General features: G+C 39.0%; 1 long non-coding RNA gene across 4 annotated transcripts in view; it reads right to left on the bottom strand.

The window, feature by feature from the left end:
- Positions 1-1988, bottom strand: part of LOC107967589 (uncharacterized) — a 97944-nt gene extending 95956 nt beyond the window's left edge. Inside the window, exon 1 of one of the 4 annotated variants that reach the window (XR_008538521.2) lies at positions 717-1988. This is a non-coding gene — a long non-coding RNA (uncharacterized LOC107967589). The remainder of the gene's footprint in view (positions 1-716) is intronic. The other 3 variants (XR_008538523.2, XR_008538522.2, XR_010148370.1) reach the window with 3 other exon arrangements.
- Between the last annotated feature and the right edge of the window lie 16129 nt (positions 1989-18117).

Raw genomic sequence — 18117 nt, 5'->3', positions numbered from 1 at the left:
TGGTAATTTTCTTTGTTCTGAAGTCGGCCTTATCTGACTTATCTGACAATAGCTACCACTGATTGTTTTTCACTAATGTCTACATGATATACCTTTTTCTATTCTTCACTAACAAGCTACCTATATTATTATATTTGAAATGAGTTTCTTGTGAAAGTATATATTTGGGTCATGTTTTTAATCCACTCTAACAATATCTGTCTTTTAATTGGTGTGTTTAGACCATTTATATTCAATGTAATTATTGTTATTTGGGGGCATAAGTATGCTACTTTGTTTTATTTCTCGTTTGTTCTCTCCTTTTAATTTCTATTTTTTTCCTTTCTGTGGGTTACTTAACATTTTTTAGAATTCCATTTTATTTATCTACAGTGTTTTAAAATGAAAATGTTTATTTTTGTATTGGTTGCTCTAGGTATCACACTACATATACATAACTTATCACAGTCTACTGGTGGTGTTATTTTAACAGTTAGAGTGAAATGTGGAAATTTATCTCCCTTTATATCCTTTTACATATCCCCCATTTATATTACCTTAAATATTTTCTCTACCTGCATTTAAAACCACATCATACAGGATTGTAACTTTTTTTTTTTTTTTTTTTTTTTTTATACTTTAAGTTTTAGGGTACATGTGCACATTGTAACTTTTAAATTCAACCATCAAACATAATTTAGAAAACTCAAAAAGAGAAAGAAATCTATTGTATTTACCCATATTTTTGCTTATCTTTCTTGTATTGTTCTTTCTTCTTTTCTGATGTTCCAAGATTCCTTCTTTTATCATTTTCTTCTTGTTTAGAACATTTTCATTAGCCATTTTTTAAGGGTAAGTCAGCTGGCAACAAGTTCTCTTGATATTCCTTCATCTGAGAAAGCCTTTATTGTTCTTTCATTCTTGAAGGATATTTTTGCTGAATTCTGAGTTGATGATTCTTTGCTTTCATCACTTGAAAAATGTTGTGCCACTTCCTTCTGCTTCCATGATTTATAGTGAGAAATCCACTGTTATTTGAATTGTTTATCCCCTGGTAATGCTGGGTAAAGTGTCATTTTTTTTCTCATTGCTTTCAAGATTGTTTGTCTTCAATTTTTAGAAGTTTGATTATGATATGTCTTGTTATAGATTTCTTTAGGTTTATCACATTCACTCAGTTTCTAGAATCTGTAGGTTTATGTCTTTTGTAAAACTTGGTAAGTTTCAGTCTTATTTCTTTAAGTACCTCTTTATCCTCTCCTTCTGGCACTCTAATAACATAAAAGTTACATCTTTTGTTATAGTTCCTTAGATTTCTAAGGCTATGTTCATTTTTCTTTTTCCCAGTCTGTTTCTAACTCTGTTGTTCAGATTGGGTAATTTCTATTGCTCTGTCTTCTAGTTTACTGATTCTTTGCTTTGTCTTCTCTATTCTGCTTTTTCATTTTTATACCAGATATATTTTTTGTTCTAAAATTTCCCTTTGATTCTTCTTCATGTCTTCTATTTCTTTACTGAGATTTTCTATTTGCTGAAACTTTCTATTTTTTAAAATTTATTTCAGGCATGTTTGTAATTGCTCATCTAAACATCTTTATGGTGGCTCATTTACAATATTTTCCAGATAATTCTAAACTCTCATGTCATCTAGGAGTTGACATCATCTTTTTTCATTCAGTTTGAGATCTTCCTCGTTCTTGGCATGACAAGTGATTTACTATTGAAATGGGGATTTTTGAAGCATTATGTTACGAGACTGAATCTTATTTAAACTTTGTTTTAGCTGGATTTCTCTGATACCACTCTAGCAGGGAAAGTGGGGTGGTAGAACGTTACCTCATTATTACCAGGTAGGGGTAGGAGTTCAGTAGTCAGCCTTCATTGACAGCTCAGGTCAGGGACTCCTTGTTCTTTCTGGGAAAGGCTATGTGTTCTGGCTTCACACTAGACCTCCTTGGCTTAGAGGAGTAGGAGTGTCTCAACACTCCTCTTTCTATGTTTCTACTGACATCATAGAGGGATGGAAGAGTGTGGTCTCATTACTGCTGGGCAGTAGTGAAAGTCCTGTCTCTCCACCTAGCCTCCTCTACACCACCACAGTAGGGAGGGAGGACATCTCATTATTACTTGGTGGGAGTGGAAGACCAAGCCCCCCACATGGTTTATACGGTCATTGTGAAGCATGGCAGCTGGGGGCTCATTGCTGCCTATGGGCACAAAAGTTCCAGCTCCCTACTTAGTCTTCTCTGACACCATACTGGTGGGGTAGTTGGGGTGCTTTATTTCAGCCTGGAAAAGATGGAGGTCTAAGCCTCCCATTTGGCCTTTCCTGGTGTGGAGAAGGATGGGGCCAGTTTTTTCTATGGTGTTTGGCTGAAATAGATTGGTTATTATCTCAAAGTTTTCTGACCTTTCAGGCCGCCCTATTCCTGGTTTTTTAGTTAGAGAAAGCAAGCTTTTTGAGGGGCTTTAACTTTTTGGTCTGTGCTTGTTGGGATTTGGATTATAGCCTTCTCCAGCACCCAATCCAGGATATATGAAGCAAAAAGAAAACCTAAATAATTCACTACCATGTCATTCCTTGGGTTCCAAGGTCCCTAGCTGGTCTGCCTTCTTCCCTCCACTTTTCATAGTCTATTTATGTTTGTTTTATAGATAATATCTAGGGTTTTAAGTTGTACTTAATGGAAGGAATAGGGAAAATTACATCTACTCCATCTTACCGGAAGCATTAGCTGCATTTCCAGTCTTTTTATTCCATTCATTGAGATAATAATCTACCATAGAAAATAATAATAAAGGTATTTCAAAGTATACAATTAATATTAAATGCAGAAGAGACTGTTATTGCTTAAGGATACTCCATGAAGCAAGAAAGACTTGAGTTCCCATCTTAATAAGTAAATGCCATCCTCTAAGTCCTATAATTCTCCAAACATTATATAATAAAGAGCTTAAAAATAATTATCATGCGTTTAGTTTTTACCATAGTTCCTTACATACAATTAATGCTCTCGACAATCAGATGGAATCAATATTATTATTATTACACTTTTTTTACAAATGAGAAAACTGAAGCTTAGAGACTTGAAGTACATAAGTCAGATCTGGATTTGAACTGGGTCTGTCTGAAACCTAATAATGAATTTTAATCACTTCGCTATACCGACTCATTCCTTTTGAAATCAGAACAAATGTATGTAGAAGGCCTTCAGGTACCACCTGCCTAATTCCAACCAAAATGAAACTGTTGCAGACTGGTAGAAATTGAAAAACACATGAGCATATGGTATATTGGAAGCAGAAACTTAAAAGTCACGTATGGAGATATCATAGAAGAAATGAACAAAAATGTCTAATATAGGAGTGAAGATCTTATTTCTGACAATGTAACTTGCCTTCATGTTCCTTAGTTTTGCTCTGGGAAGATGATGTATAGAAACAGGCCCTGTTCTTTAATTGAGTGTGATGTAAAATGTGCCAGCATTATGAATCACAAGACAATGAAATATTTCATGTGGCTTTAAAGTTCTCGAGCCTCAGGGAAAAATACATTCCTAGTCAATGAAGTGTTTTGAGGTTGTATATCAATTTCTAACTTTTCAAGTTATATAAAAGCACATTTTCTATAACCATTAATGTTGTCCCTTCCATTAAACTAATGCATAGCCATGACATCATCTTTAAATTCATTCTTTTTCTCTTTGAACATATAAATCCCTAGGAGTGTCTTTCTAAACAAACGCCTCTTAAAATTATTTGAAGACTCAATCTGAGCTGATCTTTTCTTGTTCATGTTCTATCTGCTTCTCTCCCAAGTCTTCCAAGTCGATTTCAGTAACTACCCTTGATTTTTTATTACCATCATTTAAATTATATCATTTATAAGAATATGCTGGTTGGAAGAATATCTCCTTAGAATTGAGGCCTATGAATCACAACACCACTGTGTCAGGGCCATATAGGGTTATGAAAAGGGAAATAAAACATGACCTATCCCTTCAAATATATTGCACCCCCTTTACTAGGCTTCTATCAACCTTGTGTTGCCTCCTCTTCATTGCACTGATCAACAAAATATGCCTTTGTGTACCAGTTTGTTGTTTTTGTTTGTTTGTTTTTGAGACAGAGTCTCACTCTGTCACCCAGTCTGGAGTGCAGTGGCATGATCTTGGATCACTGCCACCCCCGTCTCCCGGGTTCAAGCGATTCTCATGCCTCAACTTCCCAAGTAGTTGGGATTACAGGTGTGTACCACCATGTCCAGCTAATTTTTGTACTTTTAGTAGAAATGGGGTTTCATCATGTTGGCCAGGCAGGTCTCGAACACCTGGCCTCAAGTGATCCTTCTGCCTTGACCTCCCAAAGTGCTGGGATTACAGGTGTGAGTACCATGCCTGGCCTGTTTACCAGTATTTTTGTTTTGATTTTTTTTCTTTTTCATTTTTGCACATAGAACTTCACAACTAGAAACTGTGATTTTTTTTTAACAGGTTAAGTAATATAATTGTTTTAATGTTTCTATGTGGTCCTTATTTTGAAATCTCAACATTGTTCATATATTATAAAATAGAGTATACCTTCAAAATGTATATATTTTTAATAATTCTAATTAGCTCTAAAAATTAAGTAGGCAATGGTTATTACAGAATATTCAAGAATAGGTTTGTGTAATAAACATTTTAAGTTCTTTTTTGAATTGGGTAATTTTAGGAAACTAAGAAGATACATCTGTAAAATACAGGTCAATGTAATTATTACAGATAGCAAGAGCTGCCATTTATTAAGCACTCTGTGAGCTTTCTGTTGAGGATTTTACATAACTAATTTCATTTACTTTTCACAACAAATATATGACTTAGTTATAATCTTTTGCCCATTTTACAGATGAAAAAGATGATGTTAGAAAAGGTAAATAAATTTCCCCAAAGAGAAACCCAGATGTGTTTGACCCCAAAGCTTCATCTCTCCTAATAAATCTATAAAAATAATTAGGAACTCAAAATTCTTATTTGCCCCCATATAAATGACTGCTAACTTCATAGTTTCCTTTCTGACTGAAGAGGACTGATCGAAGTAACATCATTCATCTAGTAGAAACTTGGTATGTGCCAGGCACCATTCTAAGTTCATTATAGCTTTATCCCATTTAAACTTTATAAAAACATAATAAAGTAAATAATATTATTTTCCTCTTTTGCAGGTGAAGAAACTGAGGCAGCAGAAATGAAGGAATTTGACAAAGATCATACAGTTAAGTAGTATAGGCAAGATTCAATTAAAGGAAGTCTGACCTTAAAACTCATATCTTAAAAGAATTACCACATGATCTAGCAATCGCATTACTGGATATTTATACAAAGGAAATGAAATTTGTATGTCGAAGAGATATCTGCACTCCCATGTTCATTGCAGCATTTTTCACAATAGCCAAGATATGGAATCAACCTAAGTGTCTATCAACAGATGAATGAAGAAAGAAAATGTATACACAATGGAGTAACATTCAGCCTTAAAAGCAAGAAAATCCAGCCTTAAAAAGGAAGGACGACCGGGTTGTCATTTGGAACTACATGGATGAACCTGGAAAACATTATGTTAAGTGAAATAAGCCAGGCACAGGAAGACAATACTGCATGATCTCACCCATTTGTGGAATTTTAAAAAGTCAGAAGTCAGAATCATAAAAGTAGAGAGTCGCATGCTGGTTACCAGGGGCTGGAGAGAGGTGGTGGTGGGGGGGTGGTGTCGGGGAAATATTGGTCAAAGGAGACAAAATTTCAGTTAGGTAGGAGGAATAAGTTCAAGAGATCTATTGTACCACATGGAGACAATAGTAAATAACAATGTATTATAGTCTTGGAAGTTGCTAAGAGAGTGGATTTTAAGTGTTCTCATCATATAAGTAAGTGTGTTCGGCAATGCATATATTAATTAGCTCAATGTAGTCATTCCACAGTGTGTACATGTTTCAAACATGTTGCATGTGATAAATATATACAATTTTTGTTAATTAAAAACATTTTAAACTCTCGAGAAAAGAACCAACAGCTTAAAAAATTCATATCTTAACCAGTATGCTACATAGTCTCTGGCTGATACAGATGCTGAAGGGCTGTTTTCATTTCTTTTGAGGCCTTCAGGGCACTAACGTTGCATGAACGCATCTCTTATTTTAAAAATTACTTTCGGCAGCTGGACGCGTTGGCTCACGCCTGTAATCCCAACACTTTGGGAGGCCGAGGCGGGTGGATCATGAGGTCAGGAGATCGAGACCATCCTGGCTAACATGGTAAAACCCTGTCTCTACTAAAAATACAAAAAATTAGCTGGGTGTGGTGGTGGGCGCATGTAGTCCCAGCTACATGGGAGGCTGAGGCAGGAGAATGGCATGAACATGGAAGGCAGAGCTTGCAGTGAGCCGAGATCGCACCACTGCACTCCAGCCTGGGCGACAGAGCAAGACTCCGTCTCAAAAAGAAAAAAAAAATACTTTCTTTTCACGTTTTTTTGTTGTGTGTGTGAGACAGGGTTGAAGTCTGGAGCTCACTCAATCCTCCCGCCTCAACCTCCTGAGTAGCTGGGAATACAGGTTCATACCTTCAACCACTTTTTACTACAAAATGGCATTTTTAAAATGGCTTGATGTAATATAAATTGTCTTTCTCAAAATAATTATTTTCTTATTCCTCCCTTTACTTCTTGAATAGTCCTTATACTCCCTCTTATTGTTCAAACCTCTTACAACTCTGTAGACCACACAATTACAGTAATAGCACATAAGAAGAAATTTGGGTCCTCATGCCTTCCCTGTAATATAGTCCTATTGCTTTCTGACCTTCTACTGCTTGAACATCACTTTGAATATTTATTGTGATATTTATATTGTAGTCATATAGGGGCATAAGGAAGCCAGTCATGATTTTAGTGGTTTGGAGACTGATTATGTTTTTCCCTGTTATTTATCCAAGTTTGAAAGGAACAAGCCCAAGGCAAAATTAAAGTTACAAAATTTTTCAAAGTAAGATTTTTCTTTCAACATTTTTCAATCAACATGTATTAAGTACTCACAAGGTACTGGCACTCTGTGAAGTGCTATGGTGTAGAAAGATGTGAAATGGAAAGAAAACCATCACCTTGGCCTTAGAAGAATTTAAAGAACAATTTATACATTGAACTATTCAGTTTTCTTTGGAATTTTCTGATTTTTGACAACAATATTCTTAAGGGAGAGTCATAGAGAAAAGGTTTACAGGGGCTATTGCCCTTTCACAGTATGGGTGAATAACTTTGAAAATTACCAATTACGATTTTTTGAAACGTTGATTGATATTTCATAAAATAATTTCTAGTGATAAGCCACATGGATCAACTGATTATAAATCTAGACTACTTTTGTTGAATGCAATGGTGGCTGACAAAAAGCCACCCCTACATTCTATGGTCACCCAGGTTTCTTTGCCTCACAAACTTACTTCAGGGACCACCGTAGCCACAGAGGGTTCCAGGATCAGGGCGCCATAGTACTCTGGATTCCATGCAAGAGCAGTGGACTTTACAACGGGGGCTGAGAAAGGCGAGAGGGACCATGTCTTTCCTTTAGCCCTGACCCTCGCTTCAAAGTTGGAGTAATTGATATTTTTAACCTTTAGACCTCATATTATTTATTAAGGGTGATTTTTTTTTTTCAGCTTCACATCATTTCCTTTTTTTTTTTGAGACGGAGTTTCACTCTTGTTGCCCAGGCTGGAGTGCAATGGCACGATCTTGGCTCACTGCAACCTCCACCTCCCGAGTTCAAGCGATTCTCCTGCCTCAGCCTCCTGAGTAGCTGGGATTACAGGCATGTGCCACCAAGCCTGGCTAATTTTGTATTTTTAGTAGAGACAGGGTTTCTCCATGTTGGTCGGGCTGGTCTTGAACTAACAACCTCAGGTGATCTGCCTGCCTCGGCCTCCCAAAGTGCTGGGATTACAGGCGTGAGCCACCATGCATGGGCCACACCATTTCCTTATTAATGGCAAACATTTGGTAAGGGCCTGCTTGTGTGCCAGGACCAATGCTGTGTGTTGAGGATGTGATGATATACAGATTATGTTTGTTGACCTTAAGGGGCTCACAATGCAGAAGGGCCAGCAATTATAACATTGGATAGAGGCTAAAGGAGGGGCCTATAAGTCAACTACTGTAGAAGAAAAAAACAGATCCTTGGAGAGTGGGTACAGAGGGCACCAAAAACGTTTACTAAGGAGGCAACATTTAAACCAATTATTGAAGGATAAGTACACATTCTCAAGGCAGAAAAGGCAGAAGGGGCTAGGCAAGGTGGCTCATACTTGTAATCCCAACACTTTGGGAGGCCAAGGTAGGAGGATCACTTGAGCTCAGGAGTTTGAGACCAGCCTTAGCAACATGGCAAAACCCCATCTCTACAAAAAATACAAAAATTAGCCAGGTGTGGTGGCATGCACTTGTAGTCCCAGCTACTTGGGAGACTGAGCTGGGAGGATTGCTTGAGCCTGGGAAGTCAAGGCTACAGTGAGCCATAATTGTACCACTACACTCCAGCCTGAGTGACAGATTGAGGCCCTGTCTCAAGGAAGGAAAAAATTAAAGGAGAAGGGGAAGCCACTACAGAAGAAGGTAATACATTTTTTACATGCTAGTTTGTATGTTCCTGAACCTACTTAAAAAGGAGGTAGAGGCCAGGTGCGGTGGCTCATGCCTGGTATCCCAGCACTTTGGGAGGCCGAGGCAGGCGGATCACCTGAGGTCAGGAGTTCAAGACCAGTGTGGCCAACGTGATGAAACCCTGTCTCTACTAAAAATACAAAAATTAGCTGGGTGTGGTGGTGGGCGCCTGTAATCCCAGCTACTTGGGAGGCTGAGGCAGGAGAATCGCTTGAACCCAGGAGGCAGAGGTTACAGTGAGCCGAGATTGTGCCATTGCACTTCAGCCTGTGCAATAGGAGCAAAACTCCGTCTCAAAAAAAAAAAAAAAAGGTAGAGAAAAGATCAAGATCACAAAGTATGTTTAGATTATGAAAAGATTAAACTTGACCCAGAAGCAAACTAGAGAATGAAGTTTTTAATCTAGTACTGTAATTATCAGATCCATATTTTGGATTATCATTCTGCTTTTAATGTGGAGAGTGACTTGGTAGTTAATAAAGTTGTTCAGGCTAGAATAGATATGAGCTTTCCAAGGTGAAAGATAAGGCAAGAATTTGTGAGATTTGGGAAGTAGAAATTCTAGAGCCTGGTTATTGATAGGATGTGGGAGTTAAGAGAGGGTAGCCTACAATGACCTCTAGGTTTCTGAGTAGCTGGATAATGATAAAAATACATACCTCATAACTTTTAAGAAGGACATATTTTTCACATTTTGATATCTCTGAAGTTGAAGTTCATCTTATATGTGATGGTATGTCTACTTAATTGGCAGTGTTGGTATCTTTTTCTTTCTCTGTGTTATACTAAATAATGGCACATCATTCTCCACATGATGACATCTTCGATTTAGCATAATAAGAGAAATAAGAGCAGCAAAATCAGTTTTGAACAAGACGGCCCAGAGGGAGAAGGTTACCACCTATAAGAGATGAGGGTGATGGTGCCTTTAACCAATATTTATTACTTTATTATTTAAAACAAAAACCATATCATTTCCTGTTACTTAAGTCAGTCTCAGGACATTGAACACTTGATTATTCTAGGCAGATGAAATTTCCTACTCTGGTATCTGGACATTGTGGAATGGAGGTCAGGCTGATGCTGTGCAGGCTTGGAGCTCACCTAGAAATCTGGGTTTATGGAAAAATAGGGAAATCTATTATATTTTTTAACCATCCTTTGTTGAATTTTGCATCCTGCATTGCTAGATGTCAATTATCAACAAAGCTCCTAATATAAATGAGTATCTTTACATTTTCAATCTTATAGTCTTTCAGCAGTGCTAAATACTTCAATTTATCCCCAATTCTAAAAAAAACAAATTGGCACAATCCAATCAGTGGACACAATGAGTTAATATGATCTATTACTATAATGCCTTAACCAGTCTTCATACTTCTACTCCTGACCTAAGCAGAGGTGTCCAATCTTTTGGCTTCCCTGGGCCACATTGGAAGAAGAATTGTCTTGGGCCACACTTAAGAAGAATTGTCTTGGGCCACGCATAAAATAAATTAACACTAATGACAGCAGATGAGCTAAAAAAAAATCACAAAAAATCATAATATTTTAAGAAAGTTTACAAATTTGTGTTGGGCCACATTCAAAGCCATCCTGAGCCACATGTGGCCCATGGGCTGTGGGTTGGACAAGCTTGTTCTATAGTGTATTCTCCAGAAATTCACCACAGTGGTCGTTTAAAACTACAATTTCATGTCATTTCCCTGCTTAAAAACCCTTCAGTGTTTCCAGTCACCTTCAGAATAAAATCCAAACTTAGCTCAGCCTGTAATGTCCTCCCTGATCAGGGCTGCTTCCCTAAATGACCTCATCTTTCCTGTCTTACTCCTCTCTAGTCAGCCCTGCCTTCTTACTGAACCCTCCAACATCACTTTTTTCCCACCTGAGTACCTGTGCCCTTGCTGTTCTCTCTGCCTGGGCTGTCCTTCCTCTAGATCTTCCCAAGGTTGTCTTTCTTCATTTGGGTCTCTGTCAAATGTCACTGGCCTTGTAAGACATTGCCTAAACACCTAATCTAACACTTCAAACACCTCACATTGCCATGATCTTTCCCTTCACCCTGCTTCATTTCTCTTCATTTCACTTACCATAACCTGAAATTATAGATGTAATTGTTCACTCCATTAACATGTAAAATACAAAAGAAATACTTTGTCTTATCCTGGAACTGGGCCTGGCACATAGTAAATTTTCTATAAATAAATATTCATTAAATGAACATGATCACGTTTAAGATCTGAACTAAATGTCACTGTACTTGGTAAGAGTCTTTGCTGTTCTGAATGCCTATCATGGCCACAGCTCTTTCTCAACAAAATGGCCAAAGATCTTTGTGCACAGATTTCCATACTTTATACTAAGATTATTATTATTATTTGAGACAGAGTTTTGCTCTTGTTGCCCAGGCTGGAGTGCAGTGGCGTGATCTTGGCTCACTGCAACCTCCACCTCCCAGGTTCAAGTGGTTCTCCTGCTTCAGCCTCCTGAGTAGCTGGGATTATAGGCGCGCACCACCACGCCCAGCTAATTTTTGTATTTTTAGTAGAGATGGGTTTTCATCATGTTGGCCAGGCTAGTCTCAAACTCCTGAGGTCAGGTGATCCACCTGCCTCGGCCTCCCAAAGTGCTGGGATTACAGGCGTGAGCCACTGCGCCCAGCCACTTTATAATGAGATTCTAAGCCCCTGGCCTTGGCTGATTAAGCCAGGGATTGGACCACAAGAACCAAAGACAAACTCCCTACAGGCTTACTTCTCGAAGTGTGGGACACAGACTGGCAGTGTCAGCATCACTGAGGTCTGTTAGAAATGCAGTATCTCAGACCTACTGAATCAGAATCTGCATTTTTAATGAGATCCCCAGGTGACTTGTGTATACGTTAAAGTTTGAGAAACACTGATCTATAGCATTGTTGTACAAGCTTGCAGTTATGAAATCAATTCAGCATGGCATAACTAGCTAAATGAATAGAGTAGAATGGGACAGGATACAACTAATTAAGGACAGAAATTATCAGAGTGTAAAACATAGTTTGGCTAAGTATTACCTTAAGAAAGTATAAATGGCTGGGCACGGTGGCTCATGCCAGTAATTCCAGCATTTTGGGAAGCCGAGGCAAGCGGATCACCTGAGGTCAGGAGGTTGAGACAAACCTGGCCAACATGGTGAAACCCCATCTCTACTAAAAACACAAAAATTAGCGAAGCACGGTGGCACGCACCTGTAGTCCCAGCTACTTGGGAGGCTGAGATAGGAGAATCGCTTGAATCTGGGAGTCAGAGGTTGCATTGAGCTAAGATCGTGCCATTACACTCCAGATTGGGTGATGGAGCGAGACTCCAACTCAAAAAAAAAAAAAAAAAGTATATGCATGCATGCATAAGATCACATGTAAAATATATTTATTGCTGCAGGTTGTGGTCAAAATACCTGATAAATGCTGATCCCCAGGATAGCCAGGAATCTGAGCTGAGAATTAACCCATGAAGGAAAGTGATTCTATATTGTGACAATTGAATCAAACAAATATTTTCCTTCTGGATTTTTAATACAATATATACCAGGAGACAGGGAGTAGTGAACTAGGATGGAAAAGTGGAGAGAGAAACAGAGGAGCCAATAAGTCATGAGAATGGAAGATTACTGAATCCACTGTTATATTTTACACTAGGCTTTAGTTCCCGAGGCCTGTTCTTTCAATTGCTACCATGGTTTCTTTTCTTCCTTTCTCATATCCTTTCAATAAATCTCCATCACCATACAGACAGACCCTGAGTATAAAGCTCTCCCTGGCAACCTGAAAGAGCTTTGCACACTGGCTACTGCCATATATAATGATGTGAGAAACTAACCCCTGATACATCTAGAAACCCCCCGAGACCCAGGAATCCACACTTTACTTTTAGAACTGCTGCCTTATGCTGACTTTTAACATTAACACATCATATCTACTTACATTCTGGGTCTAATCTGTAGAATGAGTTGTTGGACTAGAATTCATTTATTAAATAACCATGGGAATCAAACAAGTAGGAAAAAATTTTTGAGGCTGCTGGGCGAAAAGCCCAGGAGATAATATAGAGCTTAAGAACCTACAGCACCATTAGGTGCTTGACCCTTGTGAAGGGTTCAAAATCATATTTAGGAAAAAAAAAAGTAATGTGCTGGTCAGGAAAAATCTGTCTGAAATCTACTAGCCACCAATTTGTGAGCCCTGTGTTAGGTGATGTCTAATGTTGCTTCTAATGTTCTCTGATCCTAGGATTCCCTTTAATGAATAAGTGATTAAGTGAATGTTGATGACCAGCCACCATCAAAATACTGCACAATATAGAAAACTTATTTTCTTTCATCTTATTTCTTAATTTTGTGGAAATTCTAAAATATTTAAGATGACTCAGGGCAAGGCATGGTAGCTCACACCTGTATTCCTAGCACTTTGTAGGGCCCAGGTGGGCAGATTGCTTGATCACAGGAGTTAGAGACCAGCCTAGGCAACATGACAAAAACCTGTCTCTACAAAAAACGTGCAAAAAAAATTAGCCAAGAGTGGTGGCATGCATCTGTAGTTCCAGCTACTCAGGTGGCAGAGGTGGGAGGATCACCTGACCTGGGAGGTTGAGGCTGCAGTGAGCTGTGATCCCACCACTGCACTTCAGCCTGGGTGACAAAGTGACACCCTGTCTGTAAAAGAAAAAAAAGTGACTCAGAAGGTAAATATGAATATTTTCCTATTTCAAATAAAAATGTTGAGTTAAGTTTTATGAAACATTTCTTTCTAGTTCTATATCAATAGTTGAATCTACTAATTCTAAGCTCCACAGCTAGGTAGGTAGGTAAGTTAGAATTCCAAAGAGAAAGATATACTGAATTTATGTATCCATTAATTCATTTTTTTCATTTAATATCATTTATTAAGTGTCTAGCAATTGATTTGAAGATGAATTATGTATTATTTGCATTTCCAGGATTAAGTCATTTTATTTGCAATGGCTCACATCAAATGACTAGCTAAAAAGAGTTTAAAGAATTAAACCAAAGAGATTGTTTTGACAAACCTTTTCCAGACTTAAAATTTTCTTAGTTTTGTCCTATCACATGTAGAGTAGTACATAAGTTATTCGGCTCTTTATTCGCACCATTGCAACATAAAAGAAAAAACAAACAGACACTAAAACATTGCAAAGTCAGCAATTTGGGGGCTTAGAAATGTCCTCACCTCAACATATGTGCTGTTAATAAATAACAGAGGGTTATAGTGCCTTTTGGGTGTTTTAAAAGGAAAAGAAAAAATAAAATAGCAGAGGACAGAGTAAATTTTCACCATGATAGTTAATAAAGTTTCAGTACAAAACCAGTTGTTAGCAATCAACAAACATGATATTCTTATAATAATATGATATTTAGAAACTACATTTATTATCTTTCTTTTGAGACAGAGTCTCACTTTGTTGCCCTGGCTGAAGTGCAGTGGTGTGATCTCAGCTCACTGCAACCTCTGTCCCCCGGATTCAAGCGATTCTTGTGTCTCTGCCTCCTGAGTAGCTGGGATTACAGTTGCCCACCACCACACCCAGCTAATTTTTTTTGTATTTTTAGTAGAGACAGGGTTTCATTATGTTGGCCAGGCTGGTTTCAAACTCCTGACCTCAAGTGATCTGCTCACCTTGGCCTCCCAAAGTGCTAGGATAACAGACGTGAGCCACCGTACCCGGCCACATTTATCATCTTTTAAAAACGAATGCATTTGTCAGACAAAAGTCTTTCATTGTTCAAAATACATTGCAACATATCACTAATATAAAACCACACACAGTGCACTAATTACGTGACATTCACTCATTCAACAGGTCTTTTTTTTTTTTTTAATATTTGTTATATTTGAGGCACCGTGGAGGATCAAAATGAAAGCCTTTGCACAATCTCTGTTTTGTGCAATGTTTTTAGACAAGAACTCTTGAGTATTGATAGATTAGTCAAGTGGGGGCAAATTTTTGTATGTTTGAGGAAAAAGTCTCCAAGGCCAAATTTTGGCTAATTAAGGACTGATGAGTTAGGGTACTATCAGGTCACTTGGATCTCGTAGTGCTTTCCTATTCTTGTTGTCTGGGAATTTCATTATTCACCAGTACATCCATTCAGGAATGAGTAATTTCAAAGCAAGAAAGTATAATTTCTATCAATTAAGTTTCCTTTCCTGTAACCCTTGAGGAAGTACATTTCAGACTACCTTACGTGTGTAGAAATGTGAGGATACTGTAGTGTTAGGATGGCAAAAAAAAAGTGAGATGAAGAGTAATTAGCAACTATGCTGCCAAGGTTTTTTATCCCCCTCACTTTCCCAAACATTCTTATGATAAATCCCCATCACCAGAAAATACCTATATATAAACCTTTTCATGTTGAAAGACTTTGGTCCTTGATAAGCACCCCACATTTGACGACTTAAAAACTTTTCATTGGAGATTTCTCCCTCTCTCTCTTTCTCTGGACAGGGTCTCGCTCCGTTGCCTAAACTGGAGTGCAGTGCATGATCACAGCTCACTGCAGTCTCAACTTCCTGGGCTCAAGCAATTCTCCCACCTCAGCCTCCTGAGTTGCTGGGACTACAAGTGCATGCCACCATGTCTGGCTATTTTTTTTTTTTTAATTTCTAGTAGAGATGAAATCTTTCTATGTTGCCCAGGTGGGTCTTGAACTCCTGAGCTAAGCGATCCTCCCACCTCAGCCTCCCAAAGTGTTGGGATTACAGGCATGAGCTACGGCACCTGGCCAGAGACTTTTGTTTCTAACTATAACAAAGAAGCTTGTAGCAGAGTAGCATTCCCATTAATATCAATAATAAGCAAAGGAGCTTCTTTATCACCATTGTTATTCAGCCAACACAATTAGATAACAGAAATAAATAAAATTGAAATTGGAAAAAGTAAAGCAAAATTGTCATTTGCGGATGCTACGATTATCTGGAAAACTAAAAAGAACCAAATGAAAAACTGTCAGAAACAATAAAATAATTTTTAAAAAGCTGAGAAAAAGACACGGCTGAACATGGTGGCCCATCCCTGCAATCCCAGCACCTTGGGAAGCCGAGGACAGCAGATCACTTGAGGCTAGGAGTTTGAGACCAGCCTGGCCAACATGGCAAAACCCCGTCTCTATTAAAAATACAAAAAGGCCAGGCGCAGTGGCTCACGCCTGTAATCCCACCACTTTGGGAGGCCGAGGCGGGCAGATCACGAGTTCAAGAGATCGAGACCATCCTGGCCAACATGGTGAAACCCTGTCTCTACTAAAAAGACAGAAATTAGCTTGAGCATGGTGGTGCAAGCCTGTAGTCCCAGCTACTCGGGAGGCTGAGGCAGGATAATCGCTGGAACCCAGGAGGCGAAGGTTGCAGTGAGCCAAGATCGTGCCACTGCACTCCAGCCTAGTGACAGAGTGAGACTCTGTTTCAAAATAAACAAATAAATAATAAAAATACAAAAATTAGCTGGCCACAGTGGCGCACACGCCTGTAATCCCAGCTACTTGGGAGGCTGAGGCAGTAGAATTGCTTGAACCAGGGAGGCGGAGGTTGCAGTGAGCCGAAATCACGCCATTGCACAGGCTGGTGACGAGTGAGACCCTGTCTCAAAAAAAAAAAAAAAAAAAAAAAAAAGCTGAAAAAAATAAAATAGGAAATGTGAAAGATTCGTGTGAAGAAAATTAAAACACTACCGAAGGAAACACAAAAAAGATGTTTCAAATGACCCATATTGTTCTCGTTCAGGAAATTTTAGCATGACAACCATGTCAATCTTCCTAAATCAATCTATAAATGTAGTGTAATCCCAATAAAAATACCAAATTATTTGGGAACCAGATAAACTGATTCTAAAGTTCAAACGGAAAACAAATAAGAAACGCCAGGAAAACTCTTTAAAAATAAGTAAAATGAGATGCATTTCTCTACCAGACAGTAAAATATATTTTATAAGCTAAAACATTGCAAAATGTGGTACTGATAATGTATAGAACAATGCCTGACACATTTAATACATATTTGTTGCATAACCGAGTAGTCATATCAATAGAGTTAAATAAAAAATCCAAATTGGACCAAAATGCTTATTTGAATTTGGCAGATGAAAAAAGTAGGACTTCAAAATTGTGGAGAAAAGATAAATTGTTCTATAAATAGGGTTGGGACAACTGGGTAGCAGTTGGAAAAAAAAAGAATTGGAGCTGTATTATTCCATTCTCACACTGCTATAAAGATACTACCTGAAATTGGGTAATGTATAAATAAAAGAGGTTTAATTAACTTACAGTTCCGCATGGCTGGAGAGACCTCAGGAAACTTAAACTCATGGCAGAAGGTGAAGGGGAAACAGAGTACGTCTTACATGGAGACAGGAGACAGAGTGAGCAGGAAAAACTGCCAGTTTTAAAACCATCATATCGTTTCCGGAATTGGTGGGTTCTTGGTCTCACTGACTTCAAGAATGAAGCCGCGGACCCTCGCGGTAAGTGTTACAGTTCTTAAAGGCAGCGTGTCTGGAGTTTGCTCCTTCTGCTGTTCGGATGTGTTCGGAGTTTCTTCCTTCTGGTGGGTTCGTGGTCTCTCTGGCTTCAAGAGTGAAGCTGCAGACCTTCGCAGTGAATGTTACTGCTCTTAAGGCAGCGCGTCTGGAGTTGTTCGTTCCTCCCGGTGGGTTCGTGGTCTGGCTGGCTTCAGGAGTGAAGCTGCAAACCCTCGCAGTGAGTATTACAGCTCATAAAGGCAGTGTGGACCCAAAGAGTAAGCAATAGCAAGGTGGATTGCAAAGAGTGAAACAACAAAGCTACCACACGGTGGAAGGTGACCAGAGCGGGTTGCCACTGCTAGCTCGGGCAGCCTGCTTTTATTCCCTTATCTGGCCCCACCCACATCCTGCTGATTGGCCCATTTTACAGAGAGCTGACTGGTGTGTTTTACAGAGAGCTGAGTGGTCCTTTTTGACAGGGTGCTGATTGGTGCGTTTACAATCCCTGAGCTAGACACAAAAGTTCTCCACCTCCCCACTAGATTAGCTAGATACAGAGTGCTGATTGGTGCATTTACAAACCCTGAGCTAGACACAGAGTACTGATTGGTGTATTCACAATCCCTTAGCCAGACATAAAGATTCTCCAAGTCCCCACCAGATCAGCTAGACGCAGAGCACTGATTGGTGCATTTACAAACCTTGAACTAGACACAGAGTGCCGCCTGGTGTATTAACAATCCCTTAACTAGACATAAAGGTTCTCCAAGTCCCCACTAGACTCAGGAGCCCAGCTGGCTTCACCCAGTGGGTCCCGCACTGGGACCGCAGGTAGAGCTGCCCGCCAGTCCCGCGCGCCGTGTGCCCGGACTCCTCAGCCCTTGGGCGGTCAATGGGACAGGGCGCTGTGGAGCAGGGGGCGGCGCTCCTGGGGAGGCTC

The sequence above is a fragment of the Pan troglodytes genome, chromosome 10, assembly GCF_028858775.2.
Source record: "Pan troglodytes isolate AG18354 chromosome 10, NHGRI_mPanTro3-v2.0_pri, whole genome shotgun sequence".
Lineage (NCBI taxonomy): Eukaryota > Metazoa > Chordata > Mammalia > Primates > Hominidae > Pan > Pan troglodytes.
Note: the sequence above shows the minus strand (reverse complement) of the source record. Positions and strands in the feature narration are given on the sequence as shown.